This window comes from Schistocerca serialis, chromosome 8 (genome assembly GCF_023864345.2).
Source record: "Schistocerca serialis cubense isolate TAMUIC-IGC-003099 chromosome 8, iqSchSeri2.2, whole genome shotgun sequence".
Classification (NCBI taxonomy): Eukaryota; Metazoa; Arthropoda; class Insecta; order Orthoptera; family Acrididae; genus Schistocerca; species Schistocerca serialis.
In genome coordinates this window covers 349,902,732-349,923,334 of record NC_064645.1, presented here as the reverse complement: position 1 = coordinate 349,923,334, position 20,603 = coordinate 349,902,732, and the positions used below count along the sequence as shown (strand labels likewise).

General features: G+C 53.6%; 1 long non-coding RNA gene across 1 annotated transcript in view; it reads right to left on the bottom strand.

The window, feature by feature from the left end:
* The window catches only part of LOC126416090 (uncharacterized), a 375,983-nt gene that overhangs the window by 205,993 nt on the left and 149,387 nt on the right, over nucleotides 1–20,603 (bottom strand). The gene's annotated exons all lie outside the window — the stretch shown is intronic.

Sequence of the window (20,603 nt, the reverse complement as noted above, 5' to 3'; positions counted from 1 at the left end):
GTGTACGTGGGTTGATGGAGAATCGTTTATGTCGACCAAGCCCCAGTTTTTTGTGGAGCATTTAGAGGACAAGTTCGTGGAGGTGGAGGGCTTGTCCAATATGCGGTCTGGTTCTGTGCTCATCAAAATGGCATCCTCTGCCCAGTCACGGAGGTTGCTCAAATGTGACAAGTTGGGGGATGTTTCCGTTAGCATGACGCCGCATAAGAATCTCAACATTGTCCAGGGTATTATATTCCACCGGGATCTTCTTCTGCAGTCCGACGATGAATTACGCGCCAACCTAAAACGACGAGGTGTTCACTTCGTCTGGCGCATCCATCGGGGTCCGAGGGATAATCAGGTAGCCACCGGTGCCTTCATCTTGGCCTTTGAGGGCGATGTCTTACCCGAAAAGGTTAAGGTGATGGTTTACCATTGTGATGTGAAACCATATATCCCTCCTCCGATGCGGTGTTTTAAATGCTGGAAGTTCGGGCACATGTCATCTCGCTGTACTTCCAGCATCACGTGTCGGGATTGCGGACGTCCTTCGCATCCTGATACTCCATGTGCTCCGCCTCCCGTCTGTGTTAACTGTGGAGAACACCATTCCCCCTGCTCACCGGACTGTCGGATCTTCCAGAAGGAAAGGAAGATAATGGAATATAAGACACTGGACCGCCTGACCTACACCGAGGCAAGGCGGAAATATGAGCGGGTACATCCCGTGCCCATGACATCCACCTATGCCGCTGCTGCAACAGCGGTCCGATCCTCTCCCGTGTCGTCACGTACTCTTGCCTCTCAGCTATGTCACAATGAACCGGCCCCCTTGGTTGTGGGGGGCACTTCGCTCTCTGTTGCTTCATCTACTCCAGGAGCAACACCACCCCAACCATCGGGGACATTCGTCCCCCCTTCCCAGCTGGAGAAGTGTGGGGCTTCTTCGGCTACTCTAGCCAGGAAGGGGTCCCTTGGGGCCCTCCCTTCCCAGGCTTTGCCCAGTGCCAAAGCGGACACCCGCAAAGTTTTGAAACAACAACCGGTCGCTGGTCATAGGGCTTCAAAGTCGTCGTCCGTCCCTGAGACTGACCCAGTGGGGCCCTCCCAGCCAGACCCTCCCAAGGCACAGCGTGTGAAGCAGTTGAAGAAAAAGGCTCCCAAGCATCCTGAAATTGCGGTGGCACCTGTCCCACCGCAACCTTCAAACTCTGCGTCTGAGGACGAGGTGGAGATCCTGGCGTCCGCTGAGGACCTCGATGTCGCCAGTCCCTCCAACGCCCTGGAAAGCACTGGCACAGGTGCTCACTTGGAGGCAGCAGGTGACCCAGCGGCGTAATCTGCCTTCCCCGACCCGTCACGCCTTTCCCAGCCATGGCCAATACCATCCTCCAGTGGAACTGCAGCGGTTTCTTCCACCATTTAGCTGAGCTCCGCCAACTTATCAGCCTTCACCCTTTCTTGTGCATTGCTCTCCAGGAAACTTGGTTTCCAGCGATGCGAACCCCCGCCCTCCGTGGCTATCGGGGTTATTATAAGAACCGAGCAGCTTATGAAAGGGTGTCTGGTGGCGTCTGCATATATGTCCTTCTCACTCTGCACAGCGAGTCTGTCCCTCTCCAGACGCCTTTAGAGGCTGTCGCTGTACGCGTGTGGACGCCACAGGCTGTTACCATCTGCAGTCTTTACATTCCACCGGATGGTGATGTCTCGCAGCATGTCCTGGCTGCACTGGTCGCCCAATTGCCGCCACCTTTCTTGCTATTGGGCGACTTCAACGCCCATAACCCTCTGTGGGGTGGGTCAGTGGCCACAGGTCGAGGCGCCATCGTTATGCATTTATTGTCGCAGCTCGATCTCGCGCTGTTAAATGATGGTGCCTTCACACACTTCAGTGTGGCGCATGGCACCTACTCCGCCATTGACCTTTCCATCTGTAGCCATAGCCTCTTACCGTCTGTCCAATGGAGTGTGCATGACGACCTGTGTGGTAGTGACCACTTTCCGATCTTTTTGTCACTACCACAGCGCCACTGTTCTGGGCGCCCTAGCAGATGGGCTATGAATTAGGCTGACTAGGATTTGTTCTCCTCCACTGCCGCTTTTGAGCCTCTCTCTACTGATGACATTGATGCGGTGGTTCAATCGGTCACCACCGGCATCGTTACTGCCGCCGCATCTGCCATTCCCCGTTCTTCTGGGTCCCCTCGGCGGAAGGCTGTGCCTTGGTGGTCCCCTGAGATCGCTGAAGCGATTAAAGATCGCCGGCGTGCGCTCCAGCGGCACAAGCGACATCCCTCCTTAGCCCACCTTATCGCCTTCAAACGGCTGCGTGCGCGGGCCCGCTTCCTCATCCGCCAAGGCAAGACGGAGTGCTGGGAGCGCTATGTGTCCACCATTGGCCTCCATGTCGCTCCCTCGCAGGTCTGGGCCAAGATTCGACGAGTCTACGGCTATCGGACCCCTGCCAGCGTCCCTGCGCTCTCACTGAATGGAGCCGTTTGTACTGACTCCGACGTCATTGCAAATCGCTTGGCAGAGCATTTTGCTATGAGTTCCGCTTCTGCGAATTACCCCCAGGCCTTCCGCTCCATTAAAGAGCGGCTGGAACGTCGGAGCCTTTCGTTTCGCCCCAACCACCCGGAATCTTACAATGCTCCATTCAGTGAGTGGGCCCTAGCTGCTTGCCCTGATACCGCTCCTGGGCCAGATGGCATCCACTGTCAGATGCTGAAACACCTTTCAGTGGACTGCCAGCGGCGCCTTCTCGATCTTTACAACCGTCTTTGGGTCGAGGGGGAGTTTCCGTCGCAATGGCGGGAAGGCATTGTCATCCCCGTTTTGAAACCTGGAAAGACCCCTCTGGAGGTGGACAGCTACCGTCCCATTAGCCTCACCAAAGTTCTTTGCAAGTAGCTTGAACGGATGGTGAGCCGGCGCTTGCATTGGGTACTGGAGTCTCCGGGCTTTCTGGCTCCGTCTCAGGGTGGGTTCCGTAAAGGCCGCTCCGCCACCGACAATCTGGTGACCCTGGAGTCGGCCATCCGTACTGCCTTTGCCCGCCGTCAGCACCTGGTCGCTGTCTTTTTCGACATGCGGAAGGCGTACGATACGACATGGCGTCATCACATCCTTTCTACGCTTCATGGATGGGGTCTTCGGGGTCCTCTGCCGATTTTTATCCGCAATTTTCTGTCGTGTCGTACCTTCCGCGTGCAAGTCGCGGCCTCGTATAGTTCATCCCACGTCCAGGAGAACGGTGTGCCACAGGGCTCTGTCTTAAGTGTCTGTCTGTTTTTAATAGCCATTAACGGGCTTGCTGCGGCCCTGGGAAATTCTGTCTCCGCTTCCCTGTATGCTGACGATTTCTGCCTTTCCTACAGCTGTACTGGCATTGCAGCTGTTGAACGTCAGCTACAGGGCGCTATCCGTAAGGCGCAGTCTTGGGCTGTGGCGCATGGGTTTCAGTTTTTGGCAGCCAAGACCCGCGTTATGCATTTCTGCCGGCGCCGAACAGTCCATCCTGAGCCGCGGCTTTATCTTGCCGACGAACTCCTTGCTGTGGTGGAGACCCACAGGTTTTTGGGGGTGGTTTTCGATGCCTGGCTGACTTGGCTGCCTCATTTCCGGCAGCTTAAACAGACGTGTTGGCGGCATCTAAACGCTCTGAGATGATTGAGCCACACCCGCTGGGGCACCGACCGCTCTACCCTGTTGCGGCTCTACCAGGCGTTAATCCAGTCCCGTCTGGATTATCGAATCTGGCTTATGGCTCAGCATCCCCATCTGCCTTACGGGTGCTGGACCCAATTCTCCACAGCGGGATACGCCTTGCCACTGATGCTTTCCGTACCAGCCCTGTGGACAGCGTACTAGTGGAGGCAGGTGTACCTCCACTGCGGTTCCGACGCCAACGTTTGCTGGCCGCTTATGCTGCCCATGGTCTAAGCTCGCCCGGGCATCCCAACTATCATCTCCTGTTCCCGCGATCGGTCGTCCGTCTGCCAGAACGTCGGCCCCGGTCTGGTTGTACAATAGCGGTCCGCATCAAAGAGCTTTTCTCTGGGCTTCAGGGTTTCACTGTTCCACCTCCTTTCCGGGCTACTTTGCATACACCCCCATGGTGTGTTCGTCGCCCTTGCCTTCGGCTCGATTTGGCACAGGGCCCGAAGGACTCAGTCCCTCCAGAGGCCTTCCGCCGCCGCTTTTATTCCCTCCTGGCCACGTATCAGGTCTCTGGTGTTGTTTACACTGACGGTTGGATGGTTGATGGTCGTGTCGGGTATGCACTCACTCTAGGGGACCGTTCCGAACAACGTTTCTTCCAGGATGGCTGCAGCGTTTACACTGATGAACTAGTCGCCATCTTTCGTGCCCTAGAGTATATCCGCTCCTGCTCAGGTGAGTCCTTCGTTATCTGTAGTGATTCCCTGAGCGGTTTACGAGCTCTCGACCAGTGTTTCCCTCGTTCTCGTCTGGTGATGGCTATCCACGAGTCTCTGCATACTCTTGCCCGTTGCGGCCGCTCTGTGGTCTTTGTGTGGACCCCTGGTCATGTCGGCATCCCGGGTAACGAACATGTTGACTGCCTGGCGAAAGAGGCCACCAGTGAGCCATCTCTGGACGTTGGCCTCCCAGAGACTGATTTGCGGGCAGTCTTCCGCCACAAAATCTTGGCGCTATGGGACGATGAATGGCGCGAACTGACAATGCGCAATAAACTCCATGCTGTCAAGGAGACGACGGCTGTGTGGCGGTCATCCCTGCGAGCCACTCGCAGGGACTCAGTAGTTCTTTGCCGGCTCCGCATTGGCCACTCCCGGCTGACACACAGTTATTTACTGCGCCGGGAGGACCCTCCTCTTTGTCGCTGTGGGGCGGCTTTGACAGTGGCCCACATTTTGATGGCCTGCCCCCTTTTAGCTGTGGTCGGGCAGACATTTGCGCTGCCTGCTACGCTCCCTGCCCTTTTAACAAAAAATGGTTCAAATGGCTCTGAGCACTATGGGACCTAACATCTTAGGTCATCAGTCCCCTAGAACTTAGAACTACTTAAACCTAACTAACCTAAGGACAGCACACAACACCCAGCCATCAGGAGGCAGAGAAAATCCCTGACCTCGCCGGGAATCGAACCCGGGAAGCCCTTCTAACAGACGACTCCACTACGGCAGACTTAGTTTTACGTTTTCTTCGGGCAGGGGGATTTTATCATTTAATCTGAGTGTTCTTGTTTTCTTTTATTGTTTTGTGTTGATTCTGGCCTTCGGCCTATGATTTTAAACTGATTTTTTAATGTGTTTCTAAGTGGTTGGCTTTTCCTTTTTTATTTCTATGGTCGGCCAACCATCGTCACACTCTGTGTGGTTTTAGTTCGTTTTGTCTTGTCTTTGTCTCAGTTTCTTTTGTTCTGTGTCGTCTGTGATCTCTTCTGTTCCTCGTTTTTATTCTCTGTGGGTGTTCTTTGTATTTGGAACAAGGGACTGATGACCGTAGCAGTCTGGTCCTTTTAATCCCCCAAACCAACCAACCAACTATGCACTAGTCACTGAAGCCTGCAGCGTTACAAATGAGTCAGCTGAAAATATAAACCTACTATAAGGCCTTGCTCATTGAGCTAACCCCAATGAGTGTGCCCCTGACACTGGGCAGGCCATGGTGTTAGTCGCTGCAGGTTCCTTTAAATAGAATCTATAAACTAGGTCCTACAACTAAACTTATCCTAAGGTCAAGATTGGGTGTGTTGTCTAATTCGGTGTATAAATGCACCCCACTCCCCCTAATCCCGAAGCGCGGCGGATTCTAGACTGAAGAAGTCGGCCTTTCCGTGCTCAGGCGGTTTGGGAATAGGGTACTAGACTTCATCGGTATTTAAAGGGTCTTTGTAAGGTGCTAGTTCGGTTCTCGCAGGTAGTCCCTTAAGACTTTCTGTGATACCGCGTTAGCCAATTCGTTGATAATCTGAAAAGTGTCACTTTGTCTCAACAGTCTGAATGTGTCATTGTGGGGTAGTTGGTCTCGTAACACAGAGGCCACATCATTGAAAAGGGGGCACTCGTAGACTACATGGTCAGGAGTACCCTCCGGAACACCACAGTCACACGTGGGTGTCGCCTTTTTCCCAAATCGACATAAGTATGTCGGATAGGGTCCATGGCCAGTGAGACGGTGAATCAGTCCCCTAGTTGGTTCGAAATATGTCATTCCCATTCTTTCCCTGACATCTGGTAAGAAGTCAAAGGTTTTGCGCCCTGTTTCTTCGCTTTCCCATGAATGTTGCCACAGCTGATCTCCTCTTAACCTGATCTCAACTTTATTTTCAATCCTACTCCCTAGAATTTCTTCTATTTTATCCAAGTTCCCCTTTCTTGCCCAGTACCAAGCGGCCTGCTCTCGAATTTTAATATCTAAGGGGCAGAGTCCCATTATGACTAATAGGGCTCCTCCCGGTGTGGTCCTGTAAGCCCCCATTGATCTCATAATCATGTTTCTCTGTACTCTTCTCATTGTCATGGCGGCCACCACCCTCGTGAGCCTTTGTGCCCAGACTCCAGAACTGTAACCCACTATGGAGGTGAGTATGCTATTATGATACAGTTTGATAAGATGTGGTGGGAGATGGAAACGTTTGTGTCCAATGGAGATGAGGTTGTTGAGTACTTGTAAGGCTCTTTGTGTTACGGCTTCAATGTGTCTGCCAAATGACCACCTCTCATCAATGATGATGCCCAGGTATCGAGCCTCACGTCGCCTGAGAACTGGTGAGCCCTCTATCCTAACTGTTGGATTTCTGACTAGTTGTCCCTTTAGAAAGAGGTATGTTGACTTAGTTGGTGAAATTGTCATCTTAGTTTTCCGGCACCAAAGTTGTAGTGTTCCTATTGCACGTTCTATTTTAGGCTCTATGTCTTCTCGGCTTCGGCCGCCAACCAGTAGGAGGAGGTCACTGGCATAGGCTATCACCTCTAGCACATCACTTTGCTGTAGTTTGTCTAATAGAGGTTCCATGTGGATGTCCCAGAACAGGGGACCTAGTACGGAGCCCTGGGGACATCCCTTAGTGATTATTTTTCTTACCCTTGTGCTAGGGGATGATAGCCAGACCTCCCGATCCTCACAATAGCTCCTCAGACACCCATATAGCGGCCCTGGACACTCCTTCTCCCGTAAACAGGAGAAGAGCGAAGGCCACCACAGGTTGTCGAAGGCGCCACTTATGTCCACCATGATGCCAACAACGTACTTGTACGTGGTAGAGCCACATACCTCAGCCACCAGGGCGATTGCATCAGATGCTGATCGCCCAGGCCTGAAGCCGAATTGTCTGCTGCTCATCCCGCACAGCACTCGGTGCGCAGCCAGTCTGTCAGCCAGCAATCTCTCCAGAACCTTCCCAAGCAGATCAAGCAGGCAGATCGGGCGGTAGGATTTTGTTTCTGCTGGGTCCTTGTCAGCTCCTTTCTTAATAATCACTACATTTGCCCTCTTCCAAATTCGAGGGAACTTTCGTTGCCTAAGACATTCGTTATAAAGATGAGTTAGAGGGGCGACTATCTGGGGAGCCAGAAATTGCACCACCTCCGCCACAATGCCATCTGGCCCGGGAGCTTTCCCTATCTTCAGGGATTTTATATGGGCAGCTACCTCCTCTTCAGAGAACGGGTAGACTGCCGTGTTGTTTCCATATTCATTGCTGTTATAGTTTTCCCGCAGCTGCTGTTGTTCGTCTGTTTCTCCATCCGCTGTGTCATCAGGCAGCAGGGACTGGAGAAGGACCTCAGCAGTTTCCTACCAAGACTCCGTCATCCCATCCCCACGCCTGACGGTTGAGAGCTCCACCGGAGAGCGGATTTTTTCCCGGACAAGCTTGTAGGGAACTCCCCAAGGATCTAAAGCAAGTTGGTTTAGCACAAAGTGTTCCCAACTTTCAGATCTTACCTCACGTAGGTGTCTGTGGAAGTTTTCTTTCGCTTCCCGGTATAGTTGCAGCCGTCTTTGTTTTTCTAGCCAGACGACACTGCGCTGGTAGTGCCTCCTGAGCCTTCTGACAGACCGACGCATCTCCTCTAGTTCAGCTGACCATGGTGACGGAGAGGCCGCTATGGCCTTCCTCCTAGTAGGTACAGCAGCCTTCACCGCTCGAGTTATTATCGTCATCAGTTCCTCAGCTCTGTTGCCTATGTCATAGTCCAGGTGTAGACAACAGAGCTGAGGAACAGATTCATTCACAGATATTTTTCTCTTATTACGAGTATACAAAGACAATGGAGAAGGTGACATATATACAGATTTACCAAAGTCTTTATTTGCAAGTTCACCAATATGATAGGTACGGTACGCAATAATGTCTCTGTCTACAAAGCTTTCAAGTCCAGGTACATTAGGAACTCCAGTACCACCTCGTACAATGGCTACTGTAAGCCACCCATTGCCATGAGTAAAGGAATCATTAATGTCAATGCTGAAATTAAGTCGACATCCACAGAAAACACACGGTCCGTCGACGAGTGCAGTTGCAGCAGTGTTCTTCACTGTGTTCTTCTTCTTCTTGTCTGCAGCCGATGTTGTGAATTCAATGTTTTCAATAGTTCTGTTTTTTTTTTAAATTCTATATTTACAACACAAAAATAATTATACAAGATTGACCCACCACCTTATTGATTAGTGGGCCCTATGTTCCTACTTTATACAATGGCAGCTTCTACATTATACTTAATTACAGACAGTTATGCGGTTAGTACTAGGCAGACTACTTCTTATTTTAAGTTAGCTTGACTTCTAGTTACTACAAAAGGGTTAGTACTAACTGCCTGCAGCGTTACAATTGTGCCAGTGTAATTATATAAACCTACTTTGGAAGCCTTGCCCATAGAGCTAATCCCTATGGGCGTGCCCCTGGCACAGGGCAGGCAAGGATGGTTTATCGCTGCAGGTTCCTAATTTACTATCCTATTCTAATTCCCTAATTCTACTTCCCATTCTACGTCATGGTTGGTGCGTTGTCCTATTCGGGATTACCCCAGTCCCCCTAGTCCCGGTCGTGGCGGATTCCAACTGTGAAGTCGACCTATCCACGAACGGGCGGTATGGGACCGGAGCTGTGGTTGCAATCAGTGTTTTTTTTTTTTATTTAACTAGGCTTGTAGGTCTCTCAAAAAAGCTTTTAATACTTTTTGTGATACCTCGTTGGCTAGTATGTTTAGTCTTTGAAAAGTCTCCTCTTGTATCGAAAGGTCATAGGTATTTCTATTTGGTAGTTGTTGTCTCAGTGTCCCGGCTACATCATCGAAAAGGGGGCACTCGTAAACCACATGGTCAGGAGTACCCTCCGGTGCACCACAGTCGCACGCAGGCGTCGCCCTTTTCCCAAACCGACTTAGATAAGTCGGATATGGGCCATTACTGGTGAGAAAGTGGAACAAACCCCTAGTTGGCTCAAAATACTTCATTTTTAGTCTTTCCTTGACGTGTGGTAGGAACTGAAAGGTTCTTCTACCAGTTTCATCTAACTCCCATATGTCCTGCCATAGATCTATCCCTCTTTCCCTTATCTCCCCTTTTTCCCTGACTATTACCCCCATAATTTCCTCTACCTTGGTGTTAATACCCTTTCTGGCCCAGTACCAAGCGGCCTGTTCCCTAACCTTAATATCTAAAGGGCAGAGCCCCATTATGATTAGCAGTGCTCCACCCGGAGAAGTTCTATATGCTCCCACAGACCTTAATATCATGTTCCTTTGTACTCTCCTCACCGTCATGGCAGTCACCACCCTCGTGAGCCTGTGAGCCCAGACTCCTGAGCCGTAACCCACTATTGATGTCAGTATACTATTGTGGTAGAGCTTGATTAAATGAGGCAGAAGGTGGAATCTCTTGTATCCTATAGAAATCAGGTTATTTAATAATTGTAGGGCTTTCTGGGTTACGGTTTCTATGTGCCTTGCAAAGTTCCACCTTTCATCGATGATGATTCCTAGGTAGCGCGTTTCTCGTCTTCGTAAAACGGACGTACCGTCAATTCTCACAGTCGGGTTTCTCGTTAATTGTCCTTTAAGTAGCAGGTAAGTCGACTTGGTTGGTGAGATCGTCATTTTGGTGTTGCGGCACCATAATTGTAGTTTATTTAGTGCTCGCTCTATTTTGGGTTCTATATTCTCGCGACTTCGGCCGCCGACCAGTAGGAGGAGGTCGTCAGCGTAGGCTATCACCTCCCGCACTTCTTCGCTCCGTTGCAGGCTTTCCAGAAGAGGCTCCATGTGGATGTCCCAAAAAAGGGGACCCAACACGGAGCCCTGGAGGCAACCCTTGGTGATGGTTTTCCGGACTTTCCCGCTAGGGGATGATAGCCATACCTCCCGATCTTCACAATAGCTCCTCAAACACCCATATAGCAGCCCTGGACATCGCTTCTCCCGAAGGCAGGAGAAGAGCAAAGGCCACCACAGGTTGTCGAAGGCGCCACTGATATCCACCATGATGCCAACAACATACTTACACAGGGCTGAGCCGCAGACCTCTGCCGCCAGGGCGATTGCATCAGATGCCGATCGTCCCGGCCTAAAACCGAATTGCCTGTCGCTCATCCCCTGCAGCATGCGGTGAGCAGTCAGTCTGTTCGCTAACAACTTTTCAAGGAGTTTGCCAAAGCCATCCAGCAGGCAAATGGGCCTGTAGGATTTGGCCTCAGCAGGGTCCTTCTCGGGGCCTTTTTTGATGATTACCACGTCTGCAGTTTTCCATGTTTTTGGAAATTTGCCTTGTCTAAGGCACGCACTATAAAGATGTGTAAGTGGGGCAACTAGTTGTGGGGCCAAGAACTGCACTACCTCCGCGACAATGCCGTCTGGTCCGGGGGCTTTCCCTTTCTTTAAGGACTTGATAAGAGCAGCAACTTCCTCTTCTGAGAAGGGGAGGACCGCTTCGTCATTTACGTACCTATGAAGGTCTTCGTTTAGCAATTGACGCTGCTCTTCGGTGTCATTATTCCTGTCATCGTCAGGCAGCAGCGACCGAAGGAGGACCTCGGCAGTTTCCTGCCAAGATAGTTCTCTGTTTGCATGTATTAGCTCTAGAATTACCACAGTTACCCAAGTAACGTGGGTACGATCTAAGGAACCATAACTGATTTAATGAGCCATTCGCGGTTTCACCTTAATGCGGCTTGTACTGAGACATGCATGGCTTAATCTTTGAGACAAGCATATGACTACTGGCAGGATCAACCAGGGAGCTACGTCAACTAGAGCTGAGCAGCCGGCCGCCCAGGAGTGTGTCCCGGGGGCCCGCGTGAACACGCAAGCATCCGCTCAATTATTCTGCAAACAGGAGGAGGCTAAGCCCCCCCTGCGGGTTCGGGGGTAAGAATAGGCCCACGGTATTCCTGCCTGTCGTAAGAGGCGACTAAAAGGAGTCTCAAACGTTTCGGCCTTCTGTGATGGTCCCCTCTTGGGTTTGACCTCCTTTTTTTTTTCCAAATTTCCGTTGTTAGTGCGTGCCATTTGGGGAAGGACACCTTACGTGGTGTTTTTCTATTGGTCCACCATGCTCCACCATCTTGCATGTTACCTACTGTCGTGTGGGGGGGACTACGCCCAACATCTTCTGGGTTGTCTCCTTCTCGCCTTGTGCGCACTCTTGTTCTTAGCGCCTACGACAACTATGGACCCTATCAACACCTAAAAACCTGCACGGGAGCCAGTCCGTTGTAGTGGGGTCGTCGTGTACCCTCTTGGTGGTAGCCCCCTGACCACGCAGGGATCGCACTACAGATGCCAGAGCTTTTTTCCTCCCCATGCATGCCAAGGAGTATGTGCCCATCTTGTCTGGGGCACGGGGACTCCAGGCAACGGGATATCGGCCAGGCACCCGTTGCTTTGGCTGGGTGGCGCCCTTGCGGAGAGCCCTCGCTCGGAGTAGGTGGCACCTGGGCGGATGTGGCGCAATGAAGCGCAATAAATCACACCAAGCTGGTGGTCGCACGGCCACCAGCGTCTCTAAGCGTGGTAGAGTAGACTTTGATGCTGCACAATATGACCCTCAGTCGTTCCCCTCGTTGGCTGCGCCATGGGAGGGACGCCAATCTAGTGCCAAGCGGGAGCCTTACGTACCGCAATACCTTGTCTGCAGCAGGACTGATGGTGACTCCTTTCTTACGACGAAGCCTCTGTTTTTTGTGGAACACCTGGAGGATAAGTTTGGGGAAGTGGCGGGGTTGTCTAAAATGAGGAATGGGTCCATCCTCCTCAAGACGCCCTCCCCAGCCCAGTCACGAGCGTTGCTCTTGTGCGATAAGCTGGGTGACGTCCCTGTTACCGTCACTCCCCACAGTAGCTTAAATGTGGTCCAGGGGATTATTTACCATCGTGACCTCTTGTTACAATCCGATGACGAGCTGAGAGCCGACTTGGAACGACGTGGTGTACATTTTGTCCGTCGTGTACATGGAGGGGCCAAGGCTAACAGGGTGGCCAATGGTGCCTTTATCTTGGCCTTTGAGGGTGATGCCCGAGAAGGTCAAGGTGATGGTTTACCGTTGTGACGTGAAGCCATACGTCCCTCCCCCGATGCGGTGCTTCCAGTGCTGGAAGTTTGGGCATATGTCCTCCCATTGCCCATCCAGCGCTACATGTCGAGATTGCGGACGCCCCTCTCATCCCGATTCTCCATGTGCGCCTCCGCCTGTATGTGTCAACTGTGGGGAGCACCACTCTCCATGCTCGCCGTATTGCCCCGTTCTTCATAAGGAGCGGAAGATCATGGAATTTAAGACCCTGGATCGGCTTACTTATCGAGAGACAAAACTGAAATATGAAAGGTTGTATCCTGCTTCCATTCGACCATCTTATGCTGCAGCCACGTTATCGTCGCCCACGTGAGCGACGGTTGTCGCCTCATCTGTGCCGCCTTCAGTGGGCCCTCGGGGCCATGTATCTCTGTCTGCCCCCCTCGTGTCTGGGGGCAAGCCTTCCTCTGTTGCCCCCTTAGCAGTTGGGGGCAAACAATCTTCTGTCGCTCCCCCCACGCTTACTTCGGGAGTGACATCTGCTCCATAACCGGGAGGCTCGATCCCTCCCCCTCCTTCTCCGCCGGCGTTGCCTCCGCCGGTTCCTCTCTCGCGGAAGGGGTCCCTCAGGGCACTCCCTTCCTCCATTTCTTCTCCTTCCCAGCCAGATGTCAGGCAGTGGCTGAAGGTTCCGCCACCTGCTGGTCGTAGGGCTTCTGCATCGTCGTCAGCCTCCGACGCTCCTTCAGAGAAGCTCTCCCAGCCCTCTCACCCTAAGGCCCGACGTGAGAAGAAGGCACGGCATGTGTCCAAGAAGAAGGACGTACCGGCGGTTTCAGCACCGCCTGCTGTACATAGTCCTGGCTCCGGGGATGAGGTGGAGATACTCGCCTCTGCCGCGGATCGTGCCCTCACGGAACCCTTGGGGGCCTCTCCTATGGACTCAGCTGACTCTCCCCCGGTAGCGGCAGTTGTCTCTGAAGCGCTGTCTGCCTCTTAGTGGCATTCACGCCCTCCCAGTCCCTTCCTGCTTCCATTCTCCAATGGAACTGCGGCGGTTATTTTCGCCACCTGCCTGAGCTCCGGATGCTTCTGAGTGATTCCCCTGTTCTCTGCATTGCTCTGCAGGAAACTTGGTTTCCTGCACTGCGGACCCCCGCCCTTCGCGGTTATCAGGGATACTATAAGAACCGTGCTGCCTGTCAACGAGCGTCAGGTGGGGTTTGCCTCTTTGTTCACCACTCTGTCTGTAGCTCGCCAGTACCCCTTCAGACGCCTTTAGAGGCTGTTGTTGCCAGGGTTGCGCTCTCGCCGGCTATTACTGTTTCCTCTGTTTACATTCTTCCGGATGGGGAGCTCCCCCGACATGTCTTGGCTGCGCTGCTGGCTCAACTCCCGCCACCATTGCTGCTTCTGGGCGATTTCAATGCCCACAACCCTCTATGGGGTGGGACTGCCTCTGATGAACGCGGTCGGGCCGTGGAGCATGTGTTGGCTCAGCTCGACCTTAGCCTCTTGAACACCGGTGCTCCCACGCATTTCAGTGTTGCCCATGGCTCGTTCTCGGCCATCGATCTCTCTCTTTGCAGCCCCGGACTTGTCCCATCCCTCCACCGGAGGGTGCACCCTGACCTGTGCGGTAGTGACCATTTTCCCATTTATTTTTCACTACCCCAGAGTCATTCTTCTGGGCGCCTGCCCCGCTGGGCTCTCCACAGGGCTGACTAGCCGGCTGTTACTTCTGGTGCAACCTTTGAATCTCCCCCACAGCGTGACATTGACGAGGTGGTCCGTGTTTTAACCACGTACATCATTTCAGCGGCCGAGGCTGCCATCCCCCGATCTTCTGGCCTCCCTCAGAGGAAGGCTGTACCCTGGTGGTCGCCGGAGATTGCTGAGGCTATTCGCGACCGTCGGCGGGCTCTCCAGCGTCATAGGCGGCACCCGTCTCTGGAGACCCTCATCGCCTTTAGGAGGCTCCGTGCCTTGGCCCGTCGTCTTATTGCACGGCGTAAGCAGGAATGCTGGGAGAGGTATGTCTCATCCTTGGGCTCTCGTGTCTCCCCCTCACTCGTGTGGTCCCGGATCCGGCGGATTTATGGATACCAGACCCCTATGGGTGTCCCTGGGCTCTCCTTGGACGGCGCTGTCTGCACGGACGCTGCCGCCATTGCTGAACGGCTTGCCACGCACTTTGCTCAGAGCTCTGCGACTGCATCGTATCCCCCCGCCTTTCGCTCTCTAAAGGAGCGAGCCGAGCGGACGCCGTTCTCATTCCACACGCGTCGTTCTGAAAAATACAATGCTCCTTTCAGCGAGAGGGAATTCCTCGCTGCCCTCGCCGATTGCCCTGATACAGCACCAGGCCCAGACTGCATCCACGCGCAGATGCTGAAGCATCTCTCCAGGGACTGCCAGAGACACATCCTCACCATTTTTAACCGCATCTGGAGCGAGGGCGTGTTCCCGTCACAATGGCGGGAGGGTCTTATTGTCCCCATCTTGAAGCCTGGTGCGGACCCACTGGCGGTGGCAGCTATCGTCCCATTACCCTCACCAACGTTTTGTGCAAATTGCTCGAACGTATGGTGGGGCGTCGATTGTGTTGGGTCCTTGAGTCGCGCGGTCTCCTTGCTCCATCCCAGGGTGGCTTCCGTCGGGGCCGGTCAGCCACGGACAATTTGGTGCGGCTGGAATCAGCTATTCGTACGGCCTTTGCCCAACGCCAGCATCTCGTTGCTGTATTTTTCGATCTGCGGAAGGCGTATGACACCACATGGAGGCATCATATCCTCGCCACGTTGCATGAGTGGGGTCTTTGTGGTCGGCTCCCGGCTTTTCTGCAAACCTTTTTATTGCTCCGCTCTTTCCGGGTGCAAGTCGGTGCCACCTCTAGTTCATCTTATATACAGGAAAATGGGGTGCCGCAGGGCTCGGTGTTGAGCGTCTCCTTATTTCTAGTGGCCATTAATGGCCTGGCTGCAGCCGTGGGGTCGTCGGTGTCTCCTTCTTTGTATGCCGACGACTTCTGCATCTCATTTAGCTCCACAACTACGGGAGTCGCCGAACGCAGGCTGCAAGTCGCCGTTCGCAAGGCAGCATCATGGGCTCTGTCTCATGGTTTTCAGTTCTCTGCACCCAAGACTCGAGTTATGCACTTCTGCAGGCGTCCGATGGTCAACCCTCATCCTGAACTTTACCTCGACGGCCACCTGCTTGAGGGTGGACACTTGCCGCTTCTTGGGACTAGTGTTTGATGCCCAACTCACATGGGTTCCTCATGTTACTCAGCTGAAACAACAATGCTGGCGGCACCTCAACGCCCTCCACTGCCTTAGCCACATGTCTTGGGGTGCAGATCGCTGCACGCTGCTGCGATTGTACAGAGCCCTTGTGCAGTCCCAGCTTGATTATGGGAGCCTGGCCTATGGGTCTGCATCACTCTGTGTTGAAATTGTTAGACCCCATACGCCACTGTGGGGTTTGGCTTGCCACTGGCGCTTTTCGCACTAGCCCCGTGGATAGTCTGCTGGTGGAGGCCGGGGTTCCCCCGCTGCGGATTCGCCGCCATCGTCTGCTCGCCGACTATGCTGTCCACGTGCATTGCTCACCAGGCCATCACAATCATCGCCTGCTTTTCCCTGCCATGGTACTCCATCTGCCCAAACGGCGACCTTGGTCTGGGCTTTCCGTAGCTGTCCGTGTCCGATCCCTGCTGTCGGAACTGGGGTCATTCCCTCTTCTGCCTCCCTTCCGGGTCCGTACACCTACGCCTCCCTGGGGTTTGTCCCGGCCGTCTGTCCGTCTGTATTTGGCACAGGGACCCAAGGACTCGGTTCCACCTGTGGCCCTCCGTCGCCGCTTTCTTGCGCTCCTCGAATCATTTCCGGGCTGTGAGCCTGTCTACACTGATGGTTCCCTGGTTGATGGTCGCACTGCCTACGCTTTTGCTCATGCTGCCCATGTTGAGCAACGCTCCTTTGCCGGCTGGCTGCAGTATTTTTACTGCAGAGCTGGTGGCCATCTTACGCCCTCTTGGGCATATGCGTTTCTGCTCAGGTAGGTCCATCGTCATCTGCAGTGACTCCCTGAGCAGCCTTCAGGCCATCGACCGCTGCTATCCCTCTTCTCCTCTTGTGTCCTTTATTCAGGAGTCTGTTTCCGCCACTGCCCGTTCTGGTCGTTTGGTGGTCTTGGTTTGGACGCCAGGTCATATTTGCATCCCGGGGAACGAACGTGTTGACAGGCTGGCCGAAGGTGCGATCGACGCCCCAGTTTTGGTGATCGGCCTCACAGCTCGCGATCAGCAGCTGGTGTTGCGCCGTAAAGTGCTTGGGGTGTGATCTGCTGAGTGGCGAGGCATGACAGTTCCTAATAAACTGCGGGCTGTCAAGGGGACGACCGATGTGTGGCGCTCCTCCCTGCGGTCTTCTCGCAGGGAGTCTGTTATCCTGTGTCGGCTCCGCATCGGCCATACATACCTGACGCCCCCCCTGCGGGTTCGGGGATTAGAATAGGCCCGCGGTATTCCTGCCTGTCGTAAGAGGCGACTAAAAGGAGTCCATCCCCCTCACGGGGGTAGTTCGCGCCTGCGTCCGGAGACGGACGGTTCCACGACCTATCATCGTGGTCCTTTTGGTTTTTTCACTTCTCGTTTCTTCCTTCCTTTTGTTGGTTCCTTTCTTTGCTCTTCTCCACCTCACTGTCTTCCTTACTCTTTCCCTTGCCTTCTCCTTGCCTTCTCATTGCCTTTTTCTCCTTGCCTTCTCATTGCCTTTTTCTCCTTGCCTTCTCATTGCCTTCTTCTCCTTGCCTTCTTATTGCCTTCTTCCCCTTGCTTTCTCATTGCCTTCTTCTCCTTGCCTTCTCTGGTCTCCGCCTCGGCGTTTGAGACAGTCTGTCCTCTTTCTCCCTCTCTCTCTTCTTTTTCCTCTTCTTCCTTCCTCCCTGTGCTTGTCTGAAGGCCGACCCACGCGTTCGCACGCGTAGCCGGTGACGGGGTAACGCGTAAGTCCCCGCCCTGGGTAGACATGTAAGGCACGCGCGTACCCCCTGGTAAAGGCCAGGCCCGGGGAGGGGTGATTGCCTGAGCTGATACCTTCTGACCATGCCGATTGGTCCCTCCGTCTGTTTCTCGGGAGGTGTGACCTGAGGTGTAAACATTCACCTAAGGCGGGAGTGCCCTCTGAGAGGGTCCCCACAAGGAAGGAGCGCGCCATCGGAGACGCTGGCAATCATGGGGGATTCCTCCGCAATGGATTCTACTCCATCTCTTTCGACTTCGACCCAAAAACGGAAACGTGACCAGCCAACAGTGACAAAAGTACTACCGCCTGCCCCACAGTTCCTCGTAGTTTCTCGATCTGAGGACGGAAAGGATTTTTCCTCTGTCAACCCTTTCGTTATTCAGAAGGGCGTAGATGCCATAGCCGGATCTGTCAAATCCTGTACCAGGTTGCGTAACGGCACCTTATTACTGGAAACTGAGAATGCCTTTCAGGCACAAAAACTGCTTCGGGCCACCCTCCTGTACACGTTCCCTGTCCGGGTGGAGGCCCACCGAACTTTGAATTCGTCTCGTGGTGTGGTCTATACTGACTCCCTCGACGGATTGACTGACGAGGAGCTTCAATCATTCCTCGCTGAGCAGGGCGTGACGGCTGTCCATAGGGTCATGAAAAAGGTCAACAATGACCTTGTACCGACCCGGACAATTTTCTTGACCTTCGATAGTGTTAAGCTGCCATCGCGCATCAAGGCGGGCTACGAGGTTATTTCTGTTCGCCCCTATATCCCGACACCTACGCGCTGCTACCAGTGTCAGCGTTTCAATCACACTCGACAGTCTTGTTCCAATGCGGCTAAATGTGTCACCTGTGGCAGGGATGCCCATGAGGGTGACTGTCCACCTCCGTCTCCTCGTTGTGTGAACTGTCAGGGTGACCATGCAGCATCCTCCCGCGACTGTCCTGTCTATAAGGAAGAACGCTGTATCCAGGAAATTCGGGTCAAAGAGAAAGTGTCCACCTCGGCTGCTCGCAAGCTATTGGCTAGTAGGAAGCCCACGCTGCTCCCAGCGGGGAAATACAGTACTGTCCTCGCCTCTCCTCGGACTACCCGGGAGGTAGCAACCCAGACATGCGATCTGACCTTCAGCACCACGGTCGTCCGTTCGGCCAGTGCTAAGATCGCGCGGTCGACGTCTCCTCTTCCTCCCATCACCCCACAGACACGAGCACCTTCTTCAGCTTCTGCTAAAACGAAGACACCGAAGTCAGATGCACGGGCCTTCAAGAAGGAACCATCCCGTGCAGACTTCCTCCGTACCTCGACCTCACAGCCTTCGACCGGTACTTCCACTACACGTCCTTCCAAAAAGGCGCATAGGAAGCACAGTTCTCCTTCACCGCCACGGCGCATTTCTTCTCTTGCGCCACCCAGCGGCTGCCGCCCCAGGCCGTCATCCGTTTCGCCTGGCCGCACCGCTGGTCGCCGTACATCTGGCCGTTCACTGGCGGAGGAAGCTCCCCCTCCCGGCCATCCTCCCGAGATGGCCGATGACCCTATAGACCCAATGGACGATGACTGTCCGCCTACTGATAACGGCGGCAGTGCTCGCTCGAAGCCAGGCCCTAAGCGGCCTTCGAGGTGACCACTTCTCTCATCTTTCTTTTCTTACGATGGCACTTATTCACTGGAATATTCGCAGCATTCGCTCCAACCGAGAGGACTTGAAGTTGCTGCTCCGCTTGCACCGTCCGCTTGTCGTAGCCCTCCAGGAAACGAAGCTACGCCCATGCGATCAAATTGCCTTGGCACACTACACCTCTGTGCGTTTTGACCTACCCCCTGTGGTAGGTATCCCAGCTCATGGAGGGGTTATGTTGCTGGTCCGGGATGATATTTACTACGATCCCATCACGTTGCACACCGGCCTGCAGGCAGTTGCCATCCGCATTACTCTCCCCACTTTTACGTTTTCCTTTTGTACCGTTTACACTCCATCGTCATCTGCCGTTACCAGGGCAGACGTGATGCAACTTATTGCTCAGCTACCTGCACCATTTTTGTTAACTGGAGACTTCAATGCCCACCATCCCCTTTGGGGCTCTCCAGCATCCTGCCCGAGGGGCTCCTTGTTAGCAGACCTTTTCAACCAGCTCGATCTTGTCTGCCTCAATACTGGCGCCCCTACTTTTCTTTCGGACACATCTCACACCTATTCCCATTTAGACCTCTCTATATGTACTCCCCAACTTGCACGCCGGTTTGAGTGGTATGCACTTTCTGATACATATTCGAGCGACCATTTCCCGTGTGTTATCCATCTCCTGCAGCATACTCCCTCTCCGTGCTCCTCTCGTTGGACCATCTCCAAGGCAGACTGGGAGCTCTTCTCTTCCAGGGCTACCTTTCAGGATCAAACCTTCACAAGCTGCGATCGTCAGGTCGCACACCTCACGGAAGTCATTCTCGCTGCTGCTGAATATTCCATCCCTCACCCTACTTCTTCTCCACGTCGCGTACCGGTCCCCTGGTGGACCGCAGCATGTAGAGATGCTTTACGTGCTCGTCGACGTGCTTTACGCACCTTTAAGCGCCACCCTACAGTGGCGAATTGTATTAATTATAAACGATTACGTGCTCAGTGTCGTCGTATTATTAAAGAAAGCAAGAAAGCCAGCTGGGCTGCTTTCACAAGCACCTTCAACAGTTCTACCCCTTCTTCTGTTGTCTGGGGTAGCCTGCGCCGGCTATCTGGCACTAAGGTCCACTCCCCAGTTTCTGGCTTGAAGGTCGCGAATGAAGTCCTTGTGGCCCCTGAGGCTGTCTCCAATGCCTTCGGCCGCTTCTTCGCCGAGGTTTCGAGCTCCGCTCATTACCACCCTGCCTTCCTCCCCCGCAAAGAGGCAGAGGAGGCTAGGCCACCTGACTTCCGCTCCTCGAATTGTGAAAGTTATAATGCCCCATTCACCATGCGGGAACTCGAAACCGCACTTGGCCGATCACGGTCCTCCGCTCCAGGGCCTGATTCTATTCATATTCAGATGCTGAAGAACCTTTCTCCTGCGGGTAAAGGTTTTCTTCTTCGTACATACAATCGCATCTGGATTGAGGG